Below are 17,323 nucleotides of genomic sequence, written 5' to 3'. Positions count from 1 at the left end.
TAAAATACTAGGTGGTCAAATTTAACAATTATACTTTTAATTTAATTAAATTGTGAACCAAAACTTTATGGATTTATTAAACCTCCTTTAATTATACACTTTAATTAATTAATAAAACCATAAGGGTGATAATTGAACTTTTCAAAACAATACTAGGGTTTTAGAATTTAACATTTCTAAATTAAACATTTAATCAACTTTTAAATTCCAAAACTTGAGGGCAAGTTTTGAAACATTTCAAAACATTAGGGTTTAACTATTTAAATTTCAAGACAAAACTTTTAAGTTCAAATTTAAATTATAAAACCTAAGGGTGCAAATTGAAACTTTTCAAACTAAATAGGTCAAATATTTATCTAATAATAATCCTATATTATCCATATTTAACCAAATCCATTAACTTTGATAAGGATAATCATTCCAAACATAAAAAATCGATTTTAGGCAATAAAAACGAGTTTGGGTAATTATCCTTAACAAAATCTGCTCAAAAAATCGAAAATCTCGTCAACAGCAGCCTGGACTCGCCGAGTTCAGCCTACTCGCTGAGTCCAACTGATGTACTCGCCGAGTTGGCAGCACAGACAGCAAAAAAATTTTGTTTTTTCTGATCTTTTTGCATCTATTCAATAAAAAAACGAACCAGGCTCTGATACCACTGATGGGTTTTAGACTATACATCATTCCTATGGTGTACATGCAAACCCTAATAGCTTTTGGATCTAGTTTGTCTAATGAACATGCAATTGAATATCCAAAGCTATAAACCCTAGATCTAGCATGCAATTAATCATATTAACACAAAATAGGGTTTAAGATATTACCTTGATTGTTATGTAGCAATAACAATACCAAATCCTCATTGTAATGACTTTAGAAAGCTTAGAGTCACAAATGTCACTCCTCTAATGGTTCACAAACACCAAGAGCAAGAGGATGAAGAGGAAAAGAGAAGGAGGCTGCCCAAAACGTGTGAAAACCCTAAGGAACATGTCCACCACGTTTTTGGGCCTTAAGGGTCCTTTATATACATGTAGGCTATTAGGGTTTTGAACTAGGAAACCCTAAACTGACTGCTTAAGCCCTAAGCAGCCCATGGACCCTTCTTTAATAAGCCCTGGACGATTTCTAATAGGTTTCCCCATAGAATTCGTCCAACCTTATATTATAAGGTAATCCATAGCCCAATTGCAATTATCTTATAATTACAATTCCAGTCCCTTAAGTTTAATTAATCTCTTTTAGCCACAAAACTAATTACCAATTAATTCTTGACTAATATTAATTAAACAATATGATTTCTCCTTTAATATATTATTCTCATAATATATTAATAAATCATAATTAATCCTTTCTCTCCATAATTCATCCTATCAAGTTGATTTGGTGAAGGCAACCCAAAAGGACCATGCACCATCGGGTCAAGTACATACCAAAATAGTTATGGACTTAGACACTAATCCAACAGTTTCATCATAGTCAACTCCCGGAGTTTGAGTAAAGCCCTTCGCAACCAATCGTGCCTTGTATATGTGTACTTTCCCATCCATGTTGGTCTTCTTCTTGAAGATCCATTTGCACCCGAATGTCTTACGACCCGGTACATTGTCACCCAAGTTCCAAACTTGATCGTCATACATGGACTGAATCTCACTGTCTATAGCCTCTTTCAATTTAGCAGACTCGGGGCCTGCCATGGCTTCCTTGTAGTTTTTAGGTTCATCCAAGTTTATCAGTGTTCTATCACTGATAAATGTGTCACCCTCAGATGTTATATGGAAACCATACAATACAGGTGGAGCACTAACTCTACTGGAACGCCTCAGAGGTACAGACTCGTCAATCGACTCAACAGAAGTTTCCTCCTTATGTTGATCGCTAGTATTTGAGGTTCCTTCACCTCTTGACTCTTGAAGCTATTCAAGGTCAATTTGCCTCCCACTGTCTCCTTGGCCTATGAGTTCTCTCTCGCGAAAGACTCATCTCCTTGAAATGAAGAAAACATTGTCACTCGGTCTATAGAAGAGATAACCAAAGGATTTTTTTAGGTAGCCGATGAAAATACACCGCCCACTATGAGGTTCGAGCTTGTCGTGAGTCTCACGTCTCACGAAAGCGTTGCAACCCCAAACCTTGATGTGTGCTAACAAGCGAAACTTCCCTATTCACATCTCATGAGGTGTTTTGGCAACCTTCATAGTTAGGACTTGATTTAGGATATGGGCGGCAGTCTCGAAGGCATACCCCCATAATGAGATATGTAACGATGTTCGATCATCATGGAACGAACCATGTCAACCACAATATGATTGCACCTTTCAACCACACCAATAAGCTGTGGTGTCCTAGGTGGCGTCAATTGTGATCCAATTCCACATTCCTTAAGATATTCAAGGAACTCGATATTAAGATACTCACCACCTCGATCGGATCGGAGCAACTTTATCTTCCTACCCAGCTGATTCTCCACTTCTTTTTTAAACTCTTTGAATTTCTCAAAGGTTTCTGAGTTTTGTTTGATTAAGTAGATATATCCATATCTGTTGTAATCATCAATAAAAGTCACATATAAGCGGTTAGCATCCCTTGTGGCGGTTCTGAAGGGTCCACACATCGGTGTGTATGAGGTCCAACAAACCTTCACCCCTTTCACAAGTACCAGTGAAGGGTGACTTGATCATCTTTCCAAGTAAGAAAGATTCACAAGTTTCATCCGACCTTAAGTCGAATGACTCCAAAACTCCAGCCTTTTGGAGTTAGCCTATGCGCTTCTTGTTGACATGTCCAAGACAACAATGCCACAAGCATGCCTTATCCAATTCATTGGAAGAATCAATGTGCAACACATTATTTCCTAACTTGTCTACAACCATCACAATTTCATATACACCATTACAAGGTAATGCTTTAAAATATAAAACACCATTATAAAACGCATTAATAGCACCAATTTCATTATCAAATGAAAAAGTAAAACCTTGTTTGTACAAACCATGAAAAGAAATAATATTTCTCACCATTTCAGATGAGTAGCAACAATTATTCAAATCTAACTCTAACACACTACTAAGCAATAAAGAGTAAAATCCAATCTTGGTGACAAGTGAAACCTTCGTATTCCCCATGATCAAGTTTATCTTCCTGTGCTCCACGTCCTTACTTATTTTTAGGCGCTTCACATAAAAACAAATGTGAAATCCACAACCTGTATTAAGGACCCAAGAACAAGAATGTGATGAGTTATTAGATAGAATAGTATAAATACCTGCATGGGTGACCTTAACCTTCCTATCTTTAACATCCTGCAAGTATTTGGGGCAGCTTCGCTTCTAGTGCCCTTCTCATAATAATAGAAACACTCTGGTTCATTAGGAATGGTAGAGGGAGTAGCAAAACCAGCCTTGGTCCCACTTGAAGAGGATACATCAAGAGACTTTCCTTTGCGGCTCTTAGAGGGAGCCTTCCTCTTCTTCCCCTTCCCTTGTCAAATTGCCAAAACATGGGTGATGGTAGGAGTAGTAAAAACCAATTTACCTTTGAGACTACTTTCAGAAGTCCTCAAAAGCCCTTGAAGTTTGCTAAGTGTGATGTGACATCCCCAAAATCTCGGCCAGAAAAGACCGATTTTCATTTATGCTTTTAAAATAATTTCAGAGTAAATCCTTTTGATTTGAAAGAGTTGCGGAATTTGTTCCCAAAAACAAAACATGATAAAACAATGTTTACCAAAGCATTTCATAAAAGAAATGTATTTTCATTATATAATCAAAACTCGGGGTGTCATGTTTCGATACAGACCAATAAGCATAAACGATAACATTACAAGTCATTCAACAAATATATACATATACAGACTTGTAAACAAAACAACTTGATGGTTCGTCCATCTTATGCCCTCGCGCCACTTCCTGTAATACAAATAAAACTGAGTGGGTCAGGCTTGGGATCCTGGTGAGCATATAGGGTTTTCAACCCACAATAAATAATTATATTTAATTTCCACCAACCAAAAATAACCCAATTACCCATTCCCGTTATTCTCACTTTATGTCCCTAAAACAACTAACATAAGGGACCTAGTCTAAGAATATTTCATCGGGGCGACAACACATGCTTCGAGGGTTCCTCAGCAATATAAGTCAAATAAGGCAACCATGAGGGGGATGGAGTACAACGAATGAACACCCAAGTTCATTAACACCTACAGGTGGCGAACCTGCTAATGTTCCACAAGACTATCTAGAAAAGTCTGTGGTCGTCATCTAAACTCTGCTAGATGACTAAATCAAACAACAACGAGGCCTCTCATCTGTTTATTACACACCAACTATCTACCCATGTTCTACCCAACATATTAGTAGATAAAAATATACATTTTTATACATAGTTTAAAAACATGTATAGCATGCTTTGATCAATACATATTCCACATAACAGATGAGGCACACACACATAACACGTATTTCATAGAAAACAAATCAGATCCATGAGATAGAAGAGAGTGAATATACATTCACACATATAACACAAAATATACACATAACACGTATTTCGTATAAAATACTTTATAATTATGCGTTAGAAGAAAGTGACCACACACTCACACCTATAAACAACAATATACTTAATACACTCAAACCATACTTGTATTATTCTCGTGTTTATGAAAGGTAGTATACAGTCACCTGATCAGAAGATGATCGGACAGCACTACGACTTGCAGAAGTAGTAATTCTCAGCAGATCTGGAAGATCTTCACAAAAATCGAACTTCTCGCGGACAGAGCTTCGGCTCGGGAATCGCACTTCTCGGGATCTCGGGACTTGCTTCGGGGATCGACAATATTACCGGGGCTTCGGGGTACTTCTGGCATGCAAATCGAGCTAAAACGGGAGAGAGAAGAGAGAAAATAGCAAATGAGTCGGCTGCCCTCGCATCCTATTTATAGGAGGCTGGAGCCTCGGAGTACGCGGGGCGTACTGCAGTACGCGGGGCGTGCTGCTCCGAAACGTCATTGCTTACGTATCCGAAGTGCTCGAGTGTGAGTGTCGACATTCCTCGGTGTACGCGGGGCGTACACGAGTACACGGGGCGTACTTCGGATGAGTCCGATGACTCCTCTTCGGATAATGCCGGATTTTCCAATTAAATTTAAATACAAATTATTTAATAAACTTCGGAAATTCATATCTTCTTCATACGAACTCCGTTTTCGACGTTCTTTATATCCACGCGAAGGTGAGACTACGCTCTACAACTTTAGTTTAGACTCCATTGGCTAATTTTAACTTTATTTTTATTATTTATTTTTAATAGGTCGGGACAGAAAAAATTCGTTATAAAATCATAACTTCTTCGTTTGACGTCCGTTCTCGCCTAACTTTTTATCGCTTCGATACCAACAACGAGATCTTTGATTCTCGTTTAGATCGATTCGACTAAAAACCGCTCGATCTCAAATCGAGTAATTCGGGCTGCATACCGCTAAGCCGAAACTTCGATAAATCATAACTTCCCTCGTACGAAGTTAGATTTGGGCGCTCTTTATATATTTGGAAACCTCGTTTCAACTACTACAACATTATCCAAAGATATCAAGTTTATTTTACACTTAAATTTTGACGCTTATTTTTATTATTAATTAATCAAACCACATAATTAAGCAATTAAGCACAAAACACATAATACTCAAATAATACAATCCTATTATTTCAAAACGGGTTACAAAGGTTAACCTAGACTATTACATTGCTAAAAATGGCAAGCCCGGAAACACAGGCGTTACAATTCTCTCCACCTTAGAATGATTCCGTCCCCGGAATCACACATCAACAAACAAATGCGGATAGCGACTCAACATGTCACTCTCCGTCTCCCAGGTGAGATTCGGCCCATTTGTGTGTTTCCATCGGACAAGCACTAACCCAACCATTTTGTGTCGCAACTTCTTAGTCTTTCGGTCAACAATTGCCTCTGGTTCTTCAATCAACCTTTTGTTCTCATCAATTCTCAATTCAGAAATTGGAATTACATCGGGAACTTCTCCCGTGAACTTCCTCAAATAACACACATGAAAAGTGTTGTGAATTCCATTCAGTTCTTCTGGTACTTCGAGCTTGTAAGCTTGGTTCCCAATCCTCTGAAGAACTTTAAACGGTCCAATAAACCTTGGACTTAACTTTCCCCTTTTACCAAATCTTATAAGTCCCTTCCACAGCGAGACTTTAAGCAAAACCGAATCTCCAACTTCGAAGGTCATCGGTCTTCGCTTCTTGTCAACATAGCTCTTTTGAAAATCTTGAGCGGCTAACATTCTTTCTCTAATTATTTTCAACTTCTCAGCAGTCTGATGGACCATCTCCGGTCCCATAAACTGCTTTTCCCCATCCTCAAGCCAACAAGACGGCGTACGACACTTCTGTCCATACAAAGCTTGATAAGGTGCCATCTTAATGCTCGAGTGGAAACTATTATTATAGGAAAATTCTACCAAAGGTAGATGTTCATCCCAATTACCTAGGAATTCCAAGGTACATGCTCTCAGCATATCTTCAAGTGTTTGTATTGTTCTTTCACTCTGACCATCAGTCTGCGGATGGTAAGCTGTACTTAAACATAACTAGGTACCCATTTCCTCTTGTAGACTTTTCCAAAACCTTGAGGTGAAACGACTATCACGATCCGATACAATCGTTAACGGAACACCGTGAAGCCTCACAATTTCCTTTACGTAAGAATTCGCAAGCTTTTCCATAGACCATTTCTCCTTGGCTGCTATGAAATGCGCACTCTTAGTGAATCGATCAACGACCACCCAAATCATGTCGTGACCATTCTTTGTTCTGGGCAGTTTAGTGACAAAATCCATAGCAATGTCTTCCCACTTACCCATAGGCACATGCAATGGTTCTAAACTCCCGTACGGTTTCTGATGTTGTGTCTTTACTCTCGCACAAGTCACACACTCAGCCACATACTTAGCAACATCAAACTTCATCATCGGCCACCAGTAGTAGGGTTTCAGGTCCCTATACATTTTAGTGCTACCAGGATGAATCGAGTACATGGTCTTGTGAGCTTCTTCCATCAGAAGATCTCTGACTCCTCCTGTCTTGGGTATCCAAATCCAATCTTGGAACACCTTCAGTCCATGACTGTTTACACCGAACACCAACGTTTTGCCCAAACGTTCCTCCTTTCGGTCATTCTTCTCAGAAGCTTCGCTTTGAGCTTTCTTTATACTTTCCAAAATAGTCGAGACAACTTCAATTCTCAACGCTTTGGCCTTTTCCTTTCAAGATTGACTTTCCGACTGAGAGCATCAGCAACAACATTAGCTTTACCGGGATGGTAAAGTATCTCACAGTCGTAGTCTTTAAGTAATTCTAGCCAGCGTTGTTGCCTCATATTCAATTCCTTCCGATTAAAGAGATATTGGAGACTCTTATGATCAGTAAAAAGTTTGCACTTCGTGCCATAGAGGTAATGCCTCCATATTTTCAGAGCGAAAACTACCGCTGCCAACTCCAAATCATGAGTCGGGTAATTCTTTTCATGCTCATTCATCTGTCGAGACGCATATGCTATCACCTTTTCTCTTTGGGTCAAAACACAACCCAATCCAACCCCAGAAGCATCGCTATAAACAGCGAAGTCTTCAACTCCATCGGGTAAAGAAAGTATCGGTGCCTCGCATAGCTTCTTCTTTAGCTTCTCGAATGCTTCTTTATGCTTATCACTCCAAGCATAAGTAGCTCCTTTGTGGGTCAAAGCTGTTAATGGAGTAGCAATCGAAGAAAAGCCTTGGATAAACCTTCGGTAATATCCGGCTAATCCTAAAAAGCTTCGAATCTCCGTGGGACTTTTCGGTTGTTCCCACTTCATTACAGCTTCAATCTTTGTTGGATCAACCATTATCCCTTCTTGGTTGACCACGTGACCCAAGAATTGGACTTCACGAATCCAAAAATCACACTTAGAGAACTTTGCATATAGCTTCTCCTTCTTCAAGACTTCTAACACTTCTCGCAAGTGTTTGCCATGCTCCTCTTGGCTTTTCGAGTAAATCAGAATGTCGTCTATGAACACTATCACAGATTTATCAAGGAACGGATTACAAACCCTATTCATCAAATCCATGAATGCTGCCAGAGCATTGGTTAGTCCAAACGACATAACCAAGAACTCGTAGTGTCCATATCTAGTTATGAATGCAGTTTTCTCGATATCTTGCTCTCTTACTTTTAGTTGATGATATCCTGACCTAAGATCGATCTTCGAGAAATAGCTCGAACCTTGCAATTGATCAAACAGGTCATCAATCCTTGGCAACGGATATCTATTCTTTATTGTTGCCTTGTTTAGCTCTCTGTAATCGATTTACATTCTCATACTTCCATCTTTCTTCTTCACGAATAACATCGGAGCTCCCCAGGGCGATGAACTAGGTCTAATGAAACCTTTGTCCAATAATTCCTAAAGTTGCATCATCAGCTCCTTCATCTCCGTCGGTGCTAATCGATAAGGTGCTTTTGCTATTGGTGTGGTTCCTGGTAACAAGTCTATTCTGAACTCCACTTGTCTATCAGGTGGTAATCCAGGAAGATCTTCGGGAAATACTTCCGGATAATCACACACCACTGGAATATTCTGCATCACCTTCTTTTCCTTCTTAGCATCAATCACGAATGCTAAATATGATGTACATCCCTTGGTCAAACACTTTCTGGATTTCATTAGGGAAATGATTCCAGAATTCACTCTGCGTTTATCCCCATACACCATAAACGAATCTTTCCCAGGCGGGTTTACTTTAACTATCTTCTTCTTGCATAAAATTTCGGCATCATTGGCGCTAAGCCAATCCATTCCCAACACGATGTCGAAACCATTAAGTTCGATAGAAAATAATTCCTCGTGAAACTTATTCCCATTAAGGTCGATTAAGATGTTTTTCATACGATGGCTAATAGGTACAAACTTGCCACTAGCAACTTCGACTAATAAAGCATTATCTAGTCTATCAACAGGCAAAGCTAGCTTTCTACCAAACTCATGCGAAATAAAGGAGTAGTTGGCTCCAGAATCAAACAAAATTTGAGCAGGTAATTCGTTTACGAGAAAGGAACCTGAAGCGACATCAGCTTCATCTTTCGCGGCCTCAAGTGTCATCTGGAAGGCTCTCGCATTCGGCTTTGGTGGAATGTTGGGCCTAGCTGCCTCCTTCTTCTTCGGACAGTCTTTCAAAATGTGCCCCTCTTCATTGCAACCAAAAAACATCCTTTTGTTGTTTGGACACTCGTTGGCAAAATGTCCAACCTTTCCACACTTATAGCAGGTTACATCCTCGCTACATTTCCCAAAGTGCTTCTTCTTACACTTATCATACCACTTCGCTTCGCCTCCTTTTCCTCCACCAAACTTTTTCGAATCAGATTTCGAAAATTTTCTTTTCTTACCGGAACCAGATGTTCCCTCAAACTTTCTCTTCTCACCAACCTCAACCTTGTCGATGGTTCTCCCCTTAATCATGTTCTCAATAGACTTGGCAGCCCAGATAGCTGCCTCTAGAGTATGTGTCTGACGTACTGGCACCTCGTACTCCCATGGGAGTCCCTTCGCATACCGGTCCACCTTTGTCAACTCGTCTGGGACGATACGCAAGGAAAACTCCATCTTATCGGTGAAGTTATTGGTGTATTCATCAACTGACATGCTGCCTTTCGTCAATGTCAGAAACTTGTTCTCTAGTTCCAACAGATTTTGAGCCGAACAGAACTTGCGTTTGAACTGCACCAAGAACTCTGCCCATGTCAATTGCAGTGGCTCATTAGGGCTTAACGTCTTCCCTAGAGTGTTCCACCAACGAACGGCTCCACCTCGGAACTGATGCACTGCATAGATAGTTTGCAACTTGCCTCTGCAGCCACAAGTCATGAAGGCTAACTCCATTTCAGAGATCCAATCCATAACTCCAATCGGATCCTCCTTTCCATTGAAGGTAGATGGTTTGCAAGTTAGAAAGTCCTTGTACTTGCATCCCATTCCATCATTCCTTCCATCATGATTGTTTTGCCTAACTATCGGTGGGTTTCTTGACCAACAAACCTACTGAAGTTTCCACCTTCCGAGTGCCATTCATTTAATTCGGGCTCTTCCACACGAATTGACAGTTCTTCATGATTCTGTTGAAGCAACCGCCTAGTTTCATCCATCTGACGATCCAACATTTTTTGAATCATCATTTGCACACCAGCCATGGTTATTGGCTCAGGTGTTGCTGCTACGACAGGTATTTGTTCAATCACTGGTGGTTGATTCCTGTTTTCGTCAGCATTTCCAACTCCACTTCTTGTTCTCACCATTTTGATGTACACACCGAATAAGGTGAAATTAGATCCTCAATCACGATAGATATTCAAATCATCCTTATCGCTCCGAAACGTTTACATGCTAGTTCTAATATCGTAGACGTACGCTTAGAATCCTACACACATAAGGTTTCTAGATCCGGTCGACAACAGACCATAGATCCGAACAAATAATATCATATATGGCAACATATAACATTTAGCACATAAAGTATTTTAGGCAACTTTCCTAAAATAAACTAGTGCTCGTGTCTAAAACATAACAGACACATATCTCAAAATTTCACTTAGCATTCTAAGTTTAAGTCTAGAAATCCTACAAATTCCTAGTTCGCTTAAACTAATGCTCTGATACCAACTGTGACATCCCCAAAATCTCGGCCAGAAAAGACCGATTTTCATTTATGCTTTTAAAATAATTTCAGAGTAAATCCTTTTGATTTGAAAGAGTTGCGGAATTTGTTCCCAAAAACAAAACATGATAAAACAATGTTTACCAAAGCATTTCATAAAAGAAATGTATTTTCATTATATAATCAAAACTCGGGGTGTCATGTTTCGATACAGACCAATAAGCATAAACGATAACATTACAAGTCATTCAACAAATATATACATATACAGACTTGTAAACAAAACAACTTGATGGTTCGTCCATCTTATGCCCTCGCGCCACTTCCTGTAATACAAATAAAACTGAGTGGGTCAGGCTTGGGAGCCTGGTGAGCATATAGGGTTTTCAACCCACAATAAATAATTATATTTAATTTCCACCAACCAACAATAACCCAATTACCCATTCCCGTTATTCTCACTTTATGTCCCTAAAAACAACTAACATAAGGGACCTAGTCTAAGAATATTTCATCGGGGCGACAACACATGCTTCGGGGGTTCCTCAGCAATATAAGTCAAATAAGGCAACCATGAGGGGGATGGAGTACAAAGAATGAACACCCAAGTTCATTAACACCTACAGGTGGCGAACCTGCTAATGTTCCACAAGACTATCTAGAAAAGTCTGTGGTCGTCATCTAAACTCCGCTAGATGTCTAAATCAAACAACAACGAGGCCTCTCTATGGTGTGACCTCCTCCTTGAAGTTTGCTAAGTGTGACCTCCTCCTAATGGTTCTAGGATGGTGTTTACGGTCCAACTATGGTTCACTAAGGGTGTTTACGGCCAAACTATGGCCCATTAAGGTAGTTTTCGGTTCATGTATCACCCATTAGGGTGATTTCGGTCCTCATGGTTTGGATATTGGGTGCGTTTTCAGCCTTGGTGTCTTCTAGAATGGTGATTTCGGCCTTGGCAAACCGAAATTACTTGGTGTGTGGGGTCCTAGGCCTAAAAGTATAAAGTAGTGTCCTTAGTTCTATAACTGGTACCAATTGATTTGTTGGCTAGTCTCTTACGTGTTTACTAGTAGCATTGATATTTAGAGTATGCATGACATACCCATATATATATATATATATATATATATATATATATATATATATATATATATATATATATTAGGGATGAAAGTGGGTCCAAACCCGGACCGGATGGACCCGGACCCGAAAAACCCGGAACCGGTTAACGGGATTTTGTAAAACCGGAAACCGGACCGGTATATAGGAACCAGTTCCGGTTTGGTTTCGGATATGGTTCCGGGTAAAGTAGGTCTAGAACCAGAAAACTCGGAAACATCAAAGTGGGTAGGTTGGAACCGGATAAAGTGGGTTTAGAACCGGAAAACCCGGAAAAACCGGAATTTTTTGGTAATTACTTACTACTTAGTGGGTTGAACTTTGAAAATTTTCATATTGATATACCGACTTTGGGGGATTGTAACTCATTGAATATGAAACCAAAATTAACCAAATTATAGTCAAAAATCATGTAAAAACTATAAAATACACTCTGGAAAAAACCTCATGTCAATCTGACTTTAAACGAATGTGATAGGCATGTGTTAACATTTTCACATAATACAAAATACAAAAACAAATAGCTGAAAAGTTGAAAATTTTCAGTTTTGATATCCCGACTTTCGAGGACTGTAAATCATTGAATGTTAAACCAATAATGACAAAATTATAGTCTAAAAGCATGTATAAACTGTAAACTACAAGTTGGAAAAAATCACATGTCAATCCGACTTCAAACGAATTAGATATGTATGTTTTAAAACTTTCACCGAATACAAAAAAAATAAAAAAAAATAAAAACTTCCAGCTTTGATATATCGACTTTGGGGGACTGTAAGTCAATGACTATAAAACTAAAAATGGCAAATTTATAGTCTAAAATCATATGCAAACTCTAAACTACATGTTGGAAAAAAATTGTATGTCAATCGGAGTTGAAACGAATGAGATATGCATCTTTTAAATGTTTCACAATAAACCGGTTCCAGCCCTAAAAGTGGTTCCAGTTCCAAAAACCAGTTCCGGTTTTCAGACCCGGTTTACCCGGACCCGATGAAACCAAACCCGGATTACCCGGAACCCGGATAAAGCCAGTTTTTGAACCCGGAACCGGAACCGGTTTGATATATTATGGTTCTAACGGTTCCGGTCCGATTCCGGTTTCGGTCCGGTTTTCCGGTTCTAAATCTCATCCCTAATATATATATATATATATATATATATATATATATATATATATATATATATATATATATATATATATATATATATAATCATCTCATGGAGCCTTCTTGGTTTCCAAATAACCTTATTGTATCAAGTTACATACGTATACATTGTGGATACACTTATACACAAGACCCCTTGGACTTGGTTTGACCCAAAATTTTCTAGTATTCATATCTGGATGGTTTTGAGGGACTCTTAGGAGGCTTCCAGAATCAATCCAAGTAACAGATAAGGTAATGATTTGAATCAGAATTAAATCTTAATATTTAATTGATTCAAATCAGGTTTATCTGGTTATCGTTAGGTTATCTATGCATCAATACACTCTACCTAGATAGCGGAAAAATTAATAGATTTACCTACGTGTACATGCATCCTAGGATCTAAGTTTAATGTTATTACTACTATCTTATGAAAACATAAAACATAAAGAAGGAAGAATAACATATCTATGATGTAGCTACTGGATCTCCATGCTTGACATTTTGTCATCCTCAAAGTTTTTCGGATAAGATGACCCAAACCAGAATCCGTTTAATGGTATCACACCCAATGGCACTAAATAGTAAAATAAAAATTGTTAGGAGAAGGGTCAATTTCGTAAACCCTAAGACGGTTAGAAATTGTACCTATAGAGAGAGAGGAAGAAGGGTGGAGAAATAGTCAAGCCAAGGTGCCAAGTGTGACATCCCCTAATTTTCATAACAAAAAAAAAAAAAACTTTTCCTTTACGCTTTAAAAATCACAATAACTTTGTTTGCGGAAAATCCTAACACAATAAAATATTTTGCAAAAATTTTCTCGTTTTATTAAAATATCTTGAGTAAAGATGTTGTTTCAAAATACAAAACCCTAAGTATTTCATAATCAATACACAACATGTGTTATAGCATAAAGACATAATGGTCCTAAACATTATTGCATGTTGTCTCTTAATCACTAGACATCCTAAACAAGTTCCAGCAGCTTTAACCCTGTTAAATGTGATGCATATAATTTGAGTGGGCCAGGTTGGGAAACTTGGTGAGTCACATAGAGTTTTCAATCCCACAATACTGTTATGCTAATAATTTATTATTATCAAACCTACAAAACCAATTGTTTCCAAATAATATAGATATATCTCACAACATAGATATTTATAAAACCTTACACCTATGCATACCCATCCCAACCGATTCTCACAAATCCTAGTCCATGATTATCAGGAAGAATCAACTCACCTGGTGAACTGTTTATAGAAATGGTTTGACTACACAACGAGGGGATTCCTTGGCCAGTGTGTGTTATAAAGGCAATTTAAGCCATTAGAGTATTTGATGAATATGGTATATCATTTCATTTACATCTGTAGGTTATAAGTCCTCAGTAGCAACATAATTTTACAAGACTCTCTAGAAAAATCAAGTGTTGTCATCTTACTCTCGGAGATGTGATAGGTAATGGAGGTTACAAAATCAATGCACCAAGCGGAAAAAACATCTAACAATTAAATGATTAGGTTACTTGAAACCTAACAAGGATCTAAGTCTTTCACATATAGGCAACATACTATGAACTATCATCCTACAAAAATTTCCTATGTAAAATCGAATTCATGAGAACAAAAACTTACCTTAAAGATTGTTATTGCAAAAAACGTTGAATCCTTCTTCAATTCTTTTGGCAGTTAGCACCACAAGCGTCGTGTCTCTGCTAATTATCACCTAAAACTAGCAACTAAGGATTATAGAGAGGGGAGGCAATTTTCGGAATTCTCTTAGGTTTTCAGTGACCGAAATTTGCAATGCATAGGACCCTTTATATAGTGCAAGCAAGAAACTCTAGGTAACCCCAAAACTAATAAAATATCATCATCATATTTTTGGTAATTATCCAGCTTCCTAATTATCCTCCAAGGATAATTCTAGATGTCCTAGAAACACCTTAAAACCGTCCATACCTTAAGGAGGTTCTGGAATGTCTCTTGCTCAACTATTGATTAGTTACACTTTAGTCCATGTACTTTTAATTAATTCTATTAATCCCAAAATTAATTCCAATTAATTTATGGTTAATTATTAATCAAATATTACTATTTCTAATTAATATATTATTCTCATAATATATTAACAAATTATTTATTTAAATTTATTATTTAAATAATAAATTAAATCTCTTTTTCCTAAAACATCATGTCCAATCGCAAGGTTTGAGGGCAACCCAAAAGGACCATGTTACCATCAATTCAAGTTTATACAAATTATAATTAGGGCCTAGACACCTAATCCAACAGTTTCCCACTTAGATAAGTCTATAACTATAACTGCCAGTATAATCTTTTGAACTGATCAAGAAATTGTAGCTACCAAAAGCTGTTGTCGAACTCTAATGTATTCAGTTGTGTGTCCTAAGATAAGTGATCATATAATCCTTCGTTCTGCAAGATATCATTTGGATATGGACATGGAACATAATCAATCTCATTGTCCAAGATTTTTTCCCGATTTCTGATTTGTAATGACAAAGAACTACTACTGAACACATCAATTTAGTCCTGGCCGGGCCTGACACTATAAGTCAACACCAAATCATCAAGGGCCCAAAGATATCGCTTTTCTCGTTAGGGAAAAAGGAACAGATAAAATTTGACTTATATGCTTGTACTATCTACTCATAAAATCATACACAACAATACGTTTTATAACATCAAGTTACTGATGCATATATATATTATCAATGCACAACTGATTTGTAAACCATAACTCATATATCTCTGTTTAAAGATTATAAGATATTATCTTCTCAGAATTACTCATGATAAATTCCATGAAGTAATTCTCTAAGTTTGGGTTAATCCAATACTTAAAATCTCCATTACTAAGTGCTTATTAATATTGCAACAAAACTATTGCTATGTATAAAACTCTTTAGACAATCTACAATCCAATTCATGAGAGTCTCAATTCGCTACTTACTTCCAAAGTACAAACGACTGTGGAGTTTGAATAATCGAATTATTTGGGAAGTAAAACATGCGAAATGAAACACAATAATAAAAAATTGAAAAAAGATAGTAAACAAACTCATAAATAATTCTCCGGTATTTAATCACGGAAAGTCTATTACATTTACTTTGATACAAGTTTCAAAATAACTATCTAACCACTAAAATTAATATCATCTCTCAGACTAATGCTCCTAGTATGCTGAACGTGCTTAACCCTACTCAGACCCTTTGTGCAAATATTCGTCTCATGAATCAAAAATGGAACCGTAAGCTAATTGACGAACCACAATTGTGCACTTATGTATTTCTGAAACCCCATATGCACCTCTTGCGTCCCGATGTTGTCTGATATATTCAAAAGTGTTAGTAACATCACCTACTATATGAAGAAATAAATGTTTCGCCATTTGAAATCGACGTCAGAACAAGTATTCTCCGTAAAGAAAATTTTCGTTGAAGTAGTGTGACATTAGATGAGTGTTTTCATCACAACGATCTTTGAGAAGCATCTTCCGTGTCTTAGGTTCGACTTCCTCCTCCTCCTCCTCGTCTTCTTCATCATCATCTTCTTCTTCTTCTTCTTCTTGTAGCGTTTCAATAACCGTTTCTCATGATTTAGAAAAAACTTGACTAAAAGTTAGCAACAACTTACAAGTTTGTAATGGATTTGCCATTTTTTAAGAGGATTTTCTAAAAAATATATGAAAGAAATATAAAGATCCATATAGGTTTAAGTGAATAGGTTTTGATTTATATGTTTATATTTATCGTAGTAAGTAAAAATGAAAAAAAAAACAATTAAATTAGCAGAAATGGTCACAATAACGGTCACAAAGCTCCAACGTTCAAATTTACTACCGGTGGAAACCCACCAACAGTAAACTACGGCACAATTGCGAATATTCGTCTCATGAATCAAATTAAAACCTATTGTGAGTTTTGTTCAATTAGCTTACATTTACTTCTTTCTAAGATTTGTATTAGACTTTTAAGTAGGGGTGAGAATTATTTGGTCCGGAATTGAAAAAACCGAAAACCAAATCGAACCGAAATTGATTTCAGACCGAACCATATTCAGATTCGGTTTTTGGTTTGGTTTGAGACCAAACTGAATTGTGAATTTTGTTTTTGGTTCGAGTTTCGGTTTCATGAATTTTAAACCAAACCGAACCGAAAAACCGAATTGTTATAAATCAATTAATTAAAAAATATATTTTATATTTTATATCAAATAAAAGTATTAACTATAAAGTAAAAAATCATTTTAACACATTTACTCTTTGGATCATTTTGTAAGAAACCTTAGATTTTTCTGGTTG

Source organism: Lactuca sativa, chromosome 3 (assembly GCF_002870075.4).
Source record: "Lactuca sativa cultivar Salinas chromosome 3, Lsat_Salinas_v11, whole genome shotgun sequence".
Taxonomy (NCBI): domain Eukaryota; kingdom Viridiplantae; phylum Streptophyta; class Magnoliopsida; order Asterales; family Asteraceae; genus Lactuca; species Lactuca sativa.
Note: the sequence above shows the minus strand (reverse complement) of the source record.